This window comes from Miniopterus schreibersii (assembly GCF_964146895.1).
Source record: "Miniopterus schreibersii genome assembly, chromosome: 1".
NCBI lineage: Eukaryota > Metazoa > Chordata > Mammalia > Chiroptera > Miniopteridae > Miniopterus > Miniopterus schreibersii.
The window spans coordinates 94,577,155-94,592,532 of NC_138101.1; positions in this window are offsets into that span (position 1 = coordinate 94,577,155).

Sequence of the window (15,378 nt, forward strand, 5' to 3'; positions counted from 1 at the left end):
TAAATATCTTCTTGGTTTAAGATTAAACCTAAATAATTTAAGTGCATTTGAATAAAGTCTATTCTTATCTAAGTCCCAATTTGTGTAAATTTGAGAAACATGACTGAAGCTTTCTGAGGTTATAGACAGGAAAAATATCCTCTGCCCATAATTTTGATTCATGTCAGTAATTCTTTTTGCTTTTATTCTCCTTTTTAATCCTACCTCAGTTTGCTTCTCAGAATGTCCTGGTAATTCTTAGCACACAAGCCAATTGACTTTTAAGTACTCAAATAAATGAATATTTGGAAAAATTGGATATTATTCCATACATTTATTTTATTTACCAACAATTAAGAAGATACTCATTCATCAACTTGGTATGAGATTCTGGGTAAATTCTATATAACTGAATATTCCTAGCTGGATAATTCTATCCTGGATAGTATTTTTATTAACATAATTGTTATCAATAGCACAATAGGTTTAGAAAAATTAATGAAAAGATATTTCACAGAGTAAAATAGATTAGCAATTTCTGATTTTGGTCATAATTCAAATTTAATTCCCATTGGTAGTTTACATATAATTTTTAAAATTTACACATTCTATCATTTTGGGAATATTCATGATTACTTATATACAAAATTAAATAAATTTCGTTTTCTCAGGACTTGTAGAAATTACTCTAAAATTTTATCGTGAGTTCCTAGTTCAATATTAATGTATCTCTAAATTTCTTTAATAGTTATTAATGATTTATAGTCTTTCACCTATTACCAAATAATTTTATATCATTTCACCCTTTTTTATTTTATACAGTTTATAAAAGTATACGTTCCTACTTTATAGTAAAACCATTGCTAAAAATAATTGAAAAGATGTTTCTGGATAGTTTCAATTTTATGCTACAAAGAAAAGTTGTATGTTAGAAAATAATTTATAGGATTGTAACCCAGATTTAACTTCCAAAAATAAGATCTTTATGTAGATAATTGTTATTAACAGAAGGTGAAATGACAAAAAAAATCACTATTTTCACTAGTCTTAATTATTTTGGAGGTAGAGAAGCTTCTTTAAATTTGTTACTTCAAGTCATCCCTTGCCTCATTTTTGAAACTTTTATTTTTATTTATTTTTTATATATTTATTAAATATATTTTTATTGATTTGAGAGAGAGAGAGAGAAAGGGAGAGGGAGAGAGAAAGAGAAAGAGAAACATTCAAGCAAGAGAGAAACATTGATCCGCTGCCTCCTGCATGACTTCTACTAGGGATGGAGTCAGCAACCTGGGCATGTGTCCTGAGCGGGAATCAAATGAGGGACGTTTTGGTGCATAAGACGATGCTCAACAACTAAGCCATGCTGGACAGGGCAGAAACTCTTTTCTTTAAAAAAAATATATATTAAATTTATTGGAGTGACATCTGTAGTACTTCCAAAAATAAAGGTTTAAAAAATCATAAAAAATTATATAGGTTTCAAGCACATAATTCAATAATACATCACCTGAATATTGCACTGTGTGTTCATCACGCAAAGTCAAATCTTATTTTGTTACCACGTATTTGATCCCCTTCACCCTTTTCCACCTCCCTCCACCTCCCTTTCCCTCTGGTAATCACCATAGTGTTGTCTGTGTCTATGAGTTTGTTTGGTATGGTTTGTGCATTTGTTTCTTTCAGTTTTATATCCCACATAGGAGTGAAATCATATGCTTCTTGACTTTTTCTGTTTGACTTATTACACTTAGCATGATATTCTAAAGATCAATCTATATTGTCTCAAATGGCAGTATTTCATTTTTTTATCAACCTACCACTGGGAATGCACTTGATCTCATCTGAGACTTTTATACACAAATGTCTTAAACCTGGGGGACACTGCTTTAAATATACAGATACCGCACTTCTGCCTCTTTTATGTCCCCATTCTCAGAGATTTACAAGTTGATAAGGGCATACATAAACCAAGAACTTTCAATCTGGGACTAGGCATAGGCTTAGTAAGTGGTAGTTTTGCCTAGACTCCCTTAAACTATCATACCCTTTTAAAATCGCTATATTTTCAATATATTTTCCTATGTCTACTCTAAATTTTCTTTTCAATCATATTTTGTAAAACTTACCAGTTTTTTTTCCATATAGTCTATTTTATTTTCCTATTCATGTAATGAGATTATATTTTAATAATTATATTCATTCCATAATTTCAATTTTTATTTTTATTTATTATTTATTTATTTTTAAATTTAACCTGTATTATTGAGAGAATTGCAGGTGTCCCCCCACTCTTTCCCCCTCGTTTCGCCCCAGGCCTTCACCAATCTATTATCTGTGTTCGTGGCTAATGCATATATGCATATAAATTCTTTGGTTAATCTCTTCCTGGCCCCTCCGCCTCTTCCCTCTGAGATTCTTCAGTCTGTTCCACATTTCCATGCCTCTAGTTCTATTTTATTCACCAGTTTATTTTGGTCATTAGATTCCTTGTTCCTTTATTTTTATTTTTAGATTCAATTGTTGATAGATACGTACTTATTGCCATTTTATTGTTCATATTTTTAATCTTTTTTTTCCCTTCTTCTTTTTCTTAAAGAAGACCCTTCAACATTTCATGTAGTACTGGTCTGGTGGTGATGAATTCCTTTGTCATGTCCCACATGATTCCTTCCCGCCAGGCTGAGTGGAAACGGTGGGGGATTGGAAAAAAAGACAAGAGAGACAGAAAGCAGGATCAGGAGGTTCACTGCATGCTGATAGCATACAGGTGACCCTAAACAGGTTTTGCTGCTTTATTTTATACAGCACTCATTTGTCTCTAAATCATTCTTGCAACAGCATATCATTGTTCTCATTCTGCCTAGCGGAAGCCATAGGTCCCCCAGGTTGCCCCCAGGCGAGGGCAATCCTGTTTGCTCACATCTTGGTATGCATTACTCAGTGTTTCCAATTCCAGGGGAATGAGGCTTGGCCTTTGGCCGAGCCTCTGGGTCTGTGAGGGCTTTGCCAGCTTACAACCAACTCCCTACACTCCTTTAGCGTTTTCTTGTCTGTGATGCTCTTTATCTGACCTTCAATTCTAAATGATAGCTTTGCTGGGTAGAGTAATCTTGGTTGCAGGTACTTGCTTTTCATCACTTTGAATATTTCTTGCCATTCCCTTCTGGCCTCCAAAGTTTCTTTTGAGAAATCATCTGACTGTTGTATGGGCTCTCCCTTGTGGGTGAGATTCTTTTTCTGCTTTTAAGATTCTCTCTTTGTCTTTAACTTTTGGTATTTTAATTATGATGTGTCTTGGTGTAGGCCACTTTGGGTTCATCCTGTTTGGGACTCTTTATACTTCCTGGACTTGTAAGTCTATTTCTTTCACCAAGTAGAGGAAGTTTTCTGTCATTATTTTTCCAAATAGGTTTTCAATTTCTTGCTCCCTCTCTTCTCCTTCTATTTCCCCATGATGTTAATGTTGGTTCTCTTGAAGTTGTCTCAAGGCTCCTTATACTATCTTCATATTTTTTTTATTCTTTTTTGCTCTTGTGAATGGACGTTTTTTGCTTCCTCACATTTCAAATCACTGATTTTATTCTCAGTGTCCTCTACTCTACTCTTGATTCCCTGTAAATTCTTCTTCTTTTTAGTTAGTGTATCCTTCATTTTTTACTGTTCCTTTTTTATGTCATTGATATTCTCACTAAGTTTCTTGAAGTTCTCATTCAGGTCCTGGTAGTTTGCTTGCTTCCATTTCATTTAATTCTTTTTCTGAAGTTTTCTTTTGTTCTTTCATTTGTGACATGTTTCTTTGTCTCCACATTTTGGCTGCTTCCTTGTGTTTATTTTTATATATTAGGTAGAACTGCTATGTCTCTCAGAATTGGTAGAGTGGATTTGTGTAGTAGGTGTCCCATAGGGTTCAGTGGCTTAGCCTCCCCAGTCACCTGAGCTGGGTAATCTATATGCTCTCCTGTGTGGGCTGTGTGCATTGTCATTGTAGCTGAGCCTTGATTGCTGTTGGCATCACTGGGAAGAATTGACCCCCAGGCCAAGAGGTTGTCAGGACCAGCTTCGACTACAGTGGAAGAGCTGCTGTGCTGGAGACACCCCTATGGAACAGGACTTGCTTCAGTGGGGCTTTGGTGCTCATCAAGTCTGCCCTTTGAGTGTGTCACTCATGGAATCAAGATGGTGACATAAGTAAATGCTGTACTCCCCTCTTCCCACAACCATAACAAAATCACAACTAAAGTATAGAACAACCATCATTCAGACTGCCTGAAATCTGGCTGAATGGAAGCCCTACAATGAGAGAATTAAAGAAGAAACTACATTGAGACTGGTAGGAGTGACAGAGGAGCAGAACAAGCTGATTCAACACCCACATGTGACATGTTTTTAATCGGGAAGGATATCTTGGCTGTGGAGATCCCTTGGGAGGAGCAAGGTGTCTGAGCCTCACACCAGAACTATAAGGCCAGGGATCCAGTGCTGGAAGAGAAGTCTTATAACTTTGGGCTGTAAAAACTAGTGGAGATTGTGGCTGAGTGACACAGAGGCAGTAGGAGATCCAGGCAGTTCCACTGACTTAGATTCACTCCCTGAGCTCCACTGTGAGGCAGCAACTTGAAAGGATCCAGGGATATATGGGAACGAAATTGTCTAGCATCAGGGCAAGAACTTGGGTACAGCTTTCTCCCAGACAAGAGTGCAGTCAGAGGTCATTGTTCCTTTGCTGAGACCTCCCCCACCACAGAGCCAACTGGCAGGTGCCATTTCTGAGTGTCCAACAACCTGGCCTACACTGTTCTCTCTGTCCTGGTGATTCCCTGAGATCCCAGCCCACCCAATTTGCAGCCCTACCCAAGCTGTTTATAGTGGCTTTTCCATGTGAATGGCTTGTCTTGGCTTAGGCTTCAGACTTTCCTAAACTCTCTCAAACAATCAGCTTGCCCCATACCTCTTAACAAGTGGCCCTAGGCCTGACACTAGCAGCTTGCCAAGGTTCATAGCTTGGCCTCTTCTGGGCACCTCCAAGCCCAACACAAGTAGCAGCTACCTGCAGATCTCTCTGTAGTTTGTGCCAGGTGGCCCCAGGCAATTGCTGCCTTTGCAACTCCCAGGAAGGCCCCAGTGCCAGTGCACCCAGTGGTCAGCTTCAGGGCACATCAGACTTTCATTATTTTTTAAATGTGCGTATACATTTTTTATTTCATCATGATCTTGTCTCACATTTTACATTTGTTACCTATAACTACAATGATTTTACTCATTCTTGTTATGAAATATAATTTGTATTATAATTGTTCTTTCTATGTTTATTGAATTGCATATTGTCTTATTTATTTCATCTTGCTAACTATCCCTCAAGGTGATTTATTTATTCATGTGGTTTATAATGATTCTTATTTTGAACATATCCTCAGTGGAGGTTATTCTTGAGAAAACATGTGCTCTGGAATCTGAATGTGTTGTTAACATGTTATTTTGAGTTTGTCCCTCTCTGAGCCTTATGGTGTTACTCAAGCCAAACAAGATTAAAGTTGATATTTCAGTTATTTCCAACCACATAATTGTAGGGCAACCTCACACTCTTTTTGCCATGCAATTCTATGATTATGATTAATTGTAAGCTATTATTGTACTACTCATAGCCAAGACATGCAGCCAATATTATTCTTGCCTCTTGGAATAGGAGATAAAGTTTGTCTGGTTTCTGTATCTTGAACAGTAGACAGTTTCATGACTCCTGGCTTAATTTATCTAACTTAGTCAGGCTTCCTACAATGATGAATCGGCTATCATAGTATCCTTTCTAGCATAAGGACTAAGTTCTAACTCCCAGATACTAGAATTTCTATCAAGTTCTGCTATAGTTATGAAGATTTTGACCTTAGATGTTGATATCTTCCTTCACTTTTATCAACTAGAGTTCCTTTTTCCTTAGTTTAAGAGTAACATTTTCCTATTATTTTTGTCCATTCCTATGGAAAGAAGAGAGAACAATTAAATGAGAAAAGGAAAGAACAATGGATAGAAAAAGAGAAAAAATAAGTTTATTTTCTGTATTACCTGTTTATCATACTTATCAGAAGCTTATGCCATTTATGATGACTTCATATTTGCCTCTTAAACAATAGCCACTCCTTCAAATCCACTCTTTCTAACCTTTTCATATACTTTTATTTTTAGAAATCATATGTCTTTCTACCAGTCTTGCTTTTAATCAAATAAACTATAATTATTATTCAACAGATAGGCACAAAACTGATCTTACTTCTAACATAGTAGGCATTCAGTAATTATTTCTCTATTCCGTTCCATCTAGCTTAAACTCACCCTTCCCATGCAAGACCATACCCCAGTAAATTGATAATACAAGTACATTCTTCCCTCTGTAACTATCTTACAATGCTGAAGTAGGCATTGCTTTTGAAAGGTTTTTAAATCCGTTTTTCCTGTGTTAGTGACCAGTACTAATCACTCAACTATATGTTAACAGTGTTGTCAAAAATATTTCCTTTCCCAAGCATTTAGCTAGGTTATCTCTCCCAGCCTCCTTTATAATTAGGTATGAATAGGTAAAGAAATTATTTTTGTTAGAAAATGTTCAAAGGTAGTGTTTACTATTTTTGGACATGGCTTATTAATATCTCTGATACATACTTTTTCATGTTACTTCTTTCCAGATGACTGGGACAGAAACCCCAGTTACAGGTCCCTGAAGAACCTAAGGAATGAGATATACTTCTCTGACATAAACACCTATCTGGAATATTACATGAGAGAAAAATACATTTTGATTGTCTAAACTGCAGTGCAGCAATTTTGAGACTCTATGTTAATGAAGCCTAGATGACCTTAGCTAACAAACACAGATGATATATATCTTTTTCAAGGTTTTATGTTGATATACTAGTATTTAGGATGATGCATTTCACATATTTGAAGTTTAATGGAATATGAATGCATTAAGTGCTTGCATGTAGTTTTCATAACCCAGTTTAAAAACCAAAAGTATCATGTTTGTGGTATTGCAAATTGGTGCAGCCACTATAGAAAACAGTATGGAGTTTCCCCCACTATAATTAAAAAATAAAACTTCATATGAACCAACAATCCCACTTTTGGGTATCTATCTAAATAAATTCAAAACACTAACTTGAAAAAAGATACATGCACTCTTCCATTCATTGCAGCACTATTTACAATAACCAAAATATGGAAGCAACCTAAGTGCCCATTAATACAGGATTGGATAAATAAGATGTGGCAGATATATTCAATGGAATATTACTTGGCCATAAAAAAAAGAATGAAATCTTAACCTTTTGTGACAACATTGATAGACCTAGGGTATTATGCTAAATGAAATAAATCAGTCAGAGAAAGACAAATACAATTTGATTTCACTTATATGTGGCACCTCAAAATCAAAGTAAATGAACAAAGAAAACAGGAACAAACTCATAGATACAGAAAACAAACTGATTGTTGCCAGATGGGAGGGATGTGGGGAGGTAGGGTGAAAAATGTGAAGGTACTAAGAAGTTCAAATTGGCAGTTACAAAATTGTCACAGGGATGTAAATAGGAAATATAGCCAATAATATTGTAATAACTCTGCATGGTGACAGGTGAGTACTAGAATTATCAGGGGGATCAGTTTGTAAATTATATAAATGTCTAACTATAATGCTGTATACCTAATACTAATATAATATTGAATGTCAACTATAATTTAAAAATAAAAACAAATTAGAAAACAAGAAGGGCAAAAACCAAAGCCATCAAAATCAGGAATAAACCTTCACAAAATACAATTTTTCTGTTTCAGTCCTGGATGTTCTAATTCAGTAGGTATGGGATGGTCCCTAGGAATTGATATATAATTTTAAGTAAGATAGATGATAATGTTTCACAGCCATGTGTGAACCACTGTTTTTAGGATTTACTGAAAATTTTTATAGCATAATTAAATGTACATTTATATTATCTGTCTCTAAATATGCCACTCATAAAACTTTTGGGAAATTGTGACTAGATTTTGAAGTCAGGGGAATATTTAGGCTTAACTTACTTAAGCATAGAAATTTTGATTGAAAGAGTCTCATTTTAGCCAAAGGGCCTTTCAGTAATGAACTACCTTCTCAATGCATGTGGGCAAATTTCTGTAATTACCTTCTTAAGAAACCATATACCCAAGTGAGGAAAACCACTCTTTTTTATTCTTTTTAGTTGGAAAGAAAGTGAAAATTATACTACAGCTTGTAAATAAATGATAATTTTCCTCAAGGACACTTGAGGCATTGTTATTTTATAGTGAGCAAGTTCAGTTCCATTGGTCAATATGCACATAGCGTCCACTCTGTCAGAACCTCATGTAGGAACTGAGCATACAAAAGAAGGTATACCCCCAAAGGATAAAGATATAAAATCTACATTTGTTAGCTATTTATCACTATCTGACTTATGTAAATAGGAATATAAAATTATCAGCCAGATCAAATCATTGGGTCATAAAGACACACTCTGATGTCTTAAACTTATCAAATATTTGGCACAAAACTAAATATCTAACCCCAGTTTCTTCCAAACACACTGACCCCTGCCTCTGTTCTTATCATCTCCTGCACCTGTTATCCTGGAGTACTCTTATCACAAATAACCTCATGGCTCATTATTCCTTCACTTCCTCTGGATTCCATCCAGATCAAATATCCATTAATTTGAGAAGTCTTCATTGAAAACTTTATGTAAAATTGAACTCTCTTGTCCATGTGCCCCATTTCCCCTTATAATTTTCCATAAATTTATTCATTTATCTTTACTAATATTATATATGTATTTACTTATTTGCTTATTTTTATTCTTCCCTCATTAAAATACTAGGTTTATGATGACAAGAACTTTGAATTATATGTCCTTGTTACATCCCCACAACACAAGGAAACAATGACTCTTAGTAAATATTGTATGATAAGTACATAATAAATATGTAGTACAGTGTCATTAATTAAACATATAAACCCTTCCTAAGACAAGTATCTAATTCTCTTTAAATTTGGACTGCGAAGATAGTCTCAGTTTTCATTGAAACTAATCTCTAGATCAATTATTTTTCATTAGTTATTACTTTATTTCCCTTGTATAAGAAAATTGGTGAAAAAGTAGCTTGCTTAAATTCTAATTGCAAAATTTAAATAAGTGTTCCTTTAATATTTTGGTGACTGACAGCCAGCAAGCAATCAGTGGAAGTATAAAATACTTAATTTCAACAACTGAAAAGGGGAGAAACAAAGAATAAAGCAATAGTATTTGTTTTAATCTTTCCAGAGGAAATCATTATTAACATGTGTAATATCACATTACTTTTTAGAGCCCAAAAGAGGAAAACACTAGATAAAAAGATATTTATTTCCCAGTATATCCTCAAATGAATTTCCAAATGAAAACCCAACACCCTCACCAAAAGGCACTTTAAAAAATTTAAGAAGAAACTTATTGATAATTGAGTACATTTTTGATCAAAATAACACTATATTTTAAAAACACTTTAGCAACAAAAACTGCCTTATTTTCAGTATTTGTTTTTGGGTACATAGTTTCATTTTCATTAAACATCAAAATGTTGTATTATGCCATGCTGCAAGAGATTAGACTTTGTGTTTATTTATTTGACCTTTTCCATGTCCTATAGACTCTGTAGATTCATTTATTTATTTATATTTGTTCCAAATGAGTCGAACAACATATCTTTTCAGTAAGTGAGTGCTTATTATATTTTTATTAAAATTTTGTTATAAGAAAATCAATATAGCTTATTCAAAAATAAAATTTAAGAATAGCTTAAATATACTCTTTGAGACTCCCCAAAATTACTCTCAGGATTGTGTGTTAGTGGACTAACTTATAGGTCTATATTTCATGACCTTAATGACACTAAAGCAGCCCCTTGAACATGTTCAGTTATTTATCTTAATGTAACAGGGTCTATCATTAAAGCAGGCCCATTGTTCAATATTGATTGCTTCTCTAGAAATGCAGTCAAGGAAAAAACTTAATACTGCTCATCACAACTATTTACAAAATAGATTTAGACCCTCTGTTATTTCTATATTTATACTTTACCTACAAACACAAAGAGGAAGATGGTAAGTTATAAAACTGGACTCTAACAAAGTATTTTTTATGCTTTTTACAGATTAGGCTGATTTTACCCCCTGATGCAGAGCTTGAGCTATTTCCACAGAAACAGCAAGTCACATGTGTGTCCTTCAAAAAGAAATATCCAGTGGGCAAATATAAAATATTTGTGCAAATATAAAGTTGACCAATCAAACTCTGCCAGGTTGAAATTTCCTTGTACTATGTTTTGCTTCTCTCATATCCCTTACCTTATATGGCCATATTTCAAAATTGTCCAATAAAAGCCTTTCTAAGAAGAAACTTATGAATATGTATAACCTCTTCTTACCATTATCTTTTAAAAATTGTCACAACCCCTTTGTTCAAGGAGACTAATTTGAGCTTTTTCTTTCGTCTCCTTATTTGGCTGCCTTAAAATAAATCTCCTTTTCTAAACAAAAGACTGGTTCTTTGGAATTTGGAATTTGTTTTTTCTGTCACTGAGTGGACAGCAGGCCCACTTGCTCAATCCCAGGTATAGCAGAGATTATTATACAGTCACATTAACTAGATTTCCTCTAAAATTATATACACAACTTGATAGTTTAAGAAATAATGGTACTGAGATTTTAAGTTTAGCAGAATAGAACACTTCATGAAAATAATAAATCAAGTTTGTTATCCATGTTGGAAATTGTTTCTTCTGCCATCGTTTACCCAAGATAAGTCATTGCTCTCTTTCAACCACTCTCTCTCTGTTTCTATCTCTCTCTTTCATCAACCAAGTGTATACTTCTTATACATAAGAATTTTCGTTTGTTAGGAATGACCCACAGTTCTTTGTCAACATATGCACATTGTTACACTTGATCATAGGATCAAATAGAAGAATATTCTTAAATAGAGATGAGGTGGATTCGGATTAACTCAATTTCTTAATGGCAAGCAGTTCATCACAGGGTTAAAATCACAGATCTCTTATGTTTTATATTCTTCTATACACAATGATTCTCAGCTGCCAGCACTTTGTGATATGGTCCAAAACAAAAGTTGTTTTTGTGTTTCAATGAAGAGCAAACCATAGAATATGATTTTTCTTTATCTCCTGTGCAAGTGACCTATACAATTGAACCTTGCCTAACAAACATCCGTAGAATCCTAAAGAACTAGTAACCAGATGTGTGTTTATTTTCATGTTAGAGTGAATGATAGAATCCCTAATAAAGCACAGTATTGTGAAAGCAAAAAAATTTTAAAGCAAGCATAGCATGTTTTTCACAAAGATAATTTTATGCTAGTTATAAATAGCAATTACAAAAACAAAAAAGTCATAGTAGATATAAACAATACTTGGAATAGGTTAGAAGTATTGGATGTTTGGATCAGAAATGATGAATGTCTAAAAGAATTCTACCTTGTGCCCAGCCAGCGTTGTTCAGTGGTTGAGCATCGACCCACAAACCAGTAGATCACGTTTCAATTCCTGGACAGGGCACATGTATAGGTTGGAGGCTCAATCCCCGGGGGGGGGGGTGCAGGAGGCAGCTGATTGATAACTCTCTCTCACCTTGATGTTTCTGTCTCTCTCTCCCCCTCTCCCTTCCTCTCTCTAAAATCACTAAAAACATAAAAAAAAAAAAAGTATTCTACCTTTTATAGTTGTCATTTTCTCACAGAAACTATTTTTTTGTGGATTATGATTAAAAAGCTATATTTTTTAAAGGGCTTTTAATTAGAATTATATTCACATAACTGCTTCAATTAGGAGCCTTAATTCTGCCAGTTTACTCTGGATAATTATTCACATACTAGTATTTAGGCACAGTGATATGGCTATCAGTGAAATCATCACCTCAGTCACATACAATATCCTTGAAATGAGTAGGCAAAAAATAATAAGGTTTTCAAGACACATTTGTAAAGGGATTGACTATCTAATTAATGAAGCATATGGAGCAAATTCCATAGCTTGAAATACTGACTGACTGTGTGGATATTTCCTTTGCAAGTTGTGGCAAATGAAGTACTTGGACATACTTTATTTCTTTAAATGAATCCATTAGAAGCAACTACCCTACTTATATTAAATAACACAAAAAAATCAGACATTCTTAAATTTAACTGCATATGGTTTGGACAACTACAATGCATATGGATTTGATAAGTAAATGTGGCAAAAGTAGAAAGATGGTAAAATAATTGTTTTCTTACAAGAACCACCAAAAAATGCTGTAAAATATATAGATTAGTTTATTTAGCATTATTACATCTGGAAAACAATATTAATTTGTATAATAATAAATTTTGAAGTATCTTAAGTTTTATTGTTAATTCGAAGCAAGCAATATATGTTTGCAAAAAACATCTATCTGTAAGAGAAGATTTGCTCCTATCTGTAAAGGAAGGCATCATATCATTCAAATTTTGTTGCTAAAAAAAATGTCCTAGTACACCAAGGCATAAAAAAGTCAAATAAAAACTCAGCCAACTCCTTTATTTCATTCTTTTTTTTTCCTAATAGTTCACAGATTCTTTTATTGCTTTTATAATCCAATCCAAAGTATGATAATAACTCCACTAGTACGTTAATAGATATAACCATATCTGAGGTTCTTAGAAAATAAATTTTAGTGATAAAAAGATCACTTTATCATCAGTTTTATTAATTAGATAAAACATGTTTAATATGTTCAATCACATTTAAACTGTTCACTTTCTCAAGAACTTAATGTATTTTTCCTTCTGTATTATTGTTTAATACACTTAAAAAAGTTATTTGGCTTGAAATTTCAGTGACTCTTCAATTTTGGTCAATTTTCCTAATATGAATGAATATATATCACTAGATGCTGGCAATAAAATGTATTTCTCCTCAGTCAGCCAATATCTTCACTGTTACTGAAAATATTGGTTAGAACTAACTTTCTACCCAAGGAGGTTGATGTGGAAGCTTATTTGTTCAAATCGCTTTCCAAATAATACTGAATTATTTCGTTGCTTAATATAGATACTCAGAAATAAGAACATTTTTTGAATGTTTGAGTTGATATAAAAATAATTAGAAATTAGAAATTTCCATTGCGAACTCTTTTAAACAAGATCATACAAAAAACCTGAATAAAATTGAAATCACCTCAGATCATTCTCTTAAATCTCCTATTTTATTGGATGAATCTAATTTTAGCATTTATGTTTTTAATTTTATAAGTTTAATTTGGTAAATAAAACTGTAAATTTGAATAAAATTCTTCAGAAATGTAAGTTTTCTTCAAGTAAAAACACATACATTCCATCTAGCATGCACTCAAATTATTTTTGCTGCTTAGAGCTACTCAAGTGAAAAAGCATTTATCATTATAAGAGTCAAAAAAACAATATGAGTAAATAGCGTTTATTTATGAAGCTTATTTCCTTCAGAAAATTTTCTTTGGACTCATTTTCCCTTCTTTTCTAAAATTATCCTCAGAATTTTTGTATTCAAATGCACTAGACTTATATTAGCCTATTACAATATTATAAACCATTTAGAATAAACCTATTCTTTCTCTAAATCAGCTCTTTTGAGGAAGATAATTTTTTACCTCTTCCTATTATGTCGCTGAGGATTCCAATAGCTGATCATGAGAATTCAAACACAGCTCTTTTATTTATGAACTCAGTAAAAAATGTTCTTAAATAAAAAGCATCTGGTGTTGTAAACATATTTCCTTCACATTTTGAAACTGAGTAATAGGGAATGATGATTATGTGTATACTCTGTTAAAGAAAATTCCGAGCAAAGTGAGATCATGTGTTATAACCCATTATTATATACCACAATAAGAAAATCACAATCTTCAATATAATAGAATTAAGCATATGAAAAAGAGTAATAGTTCATTTCTGAAAGTATATCTTGAGTCATTTCTCATGCAAGTAATATGATTGTGTGTGTATCCTATTTGAGTTGAGAAAGAATTCAAATCTAACCAACTAATCTCCAATATAAAGCAAATATAAATTTCATGCTTAGGCTTCTTTCAAAAGGGGTAATACAGGCATGTGGTTTACTTTCAGTCAGACAAAGGAACTTGACGCTGGGTTTTATTTAGTAAAGCAATTTATCCTTTCTTCTCTCCCTTTCTTTCTTCCTCTCTTTCAGTCTTTCTTGGATCAAGTGTTTATCAAGTTTCCACTTTTAATACATATTATACTATGCAAAAATTAAACAGTCTGGCCTCAAAAACTTTCTGTTCTACACAAAGTGAATAGCTTTGTAACTAAAATGAAACTATATTTTCTAAATTAGTTCATATATTTTAAAATAATACAATGAAATTTTAGAGTTGACTTGGTCAAAGTAAATCAGATATGTAGTAACAATATAAATATTTCTAACTTGACTTATTCTTAATTATGTGAAAAACTGTAAAGGACCATGTTTAAAAAATAGAATTAACTAATTTGTAATCGTTAAAATGCCAGATATCTTCAGGATTCTGTCATTATGATACATAGCAATAAAACTGGATGTAGTATTAATGAAAATTCATTTCCCAAGAATAATCTATTTGCCTTGGAAATGTCTGTATTATAAGACTTCCTAATGAATATATTTCAAAATTAAACACAAGTATGTTTGATGACAAGATATAGCATAGAATGTTAGATTAGAAAAAGGCAGCTAAGGATCATGCTGTGCAAATTTTATTCCATATAGTAATAAAAAAACCAACCATGAATCTGAAAGAATGCAGGTTACTGACATAAGAATGACTATAAACTAAGTCAGATTTTGTTGTTCTATGAATATCCTGGTAAAGAGAAATATATAAATGCTATGATGAACATAAAGTTTTTTTGTGTAAACACCTTAAAATCAGTGGTGAAATAAATTATGTGTGTGTTCTATAGCAGCAACACTGCTGTATTGCCCAATATATATATTTTTTCATTTAGTTATATGTTCGTATGCCTGTCTTTCTGTGTGTTTTTTTTTTAAAATCGGCATATCAACTTGGAGCAAATACTAAAGTAACTGCTGTAGTTTCATCCTTCTTTTAATTTATTCCTCCTGTTAGCATCATTACACTCTTTTTTGATACTGTCTTGGTCTTTAATCATTGCTCTATAATTGTCCCTGGGGGAAAACATGTGTTATTGCCTATTAATTTTTTTCTTTGTTGCCTCAGATTCCCTGTGGACTATATTACATCTTACTGTCACTGAATTTTCTAGGTGCCTTTGATGGTTTTCTACTCCAAGGTTTCTTAAAAGATCAGAATACTTAGCTGCTTCATTT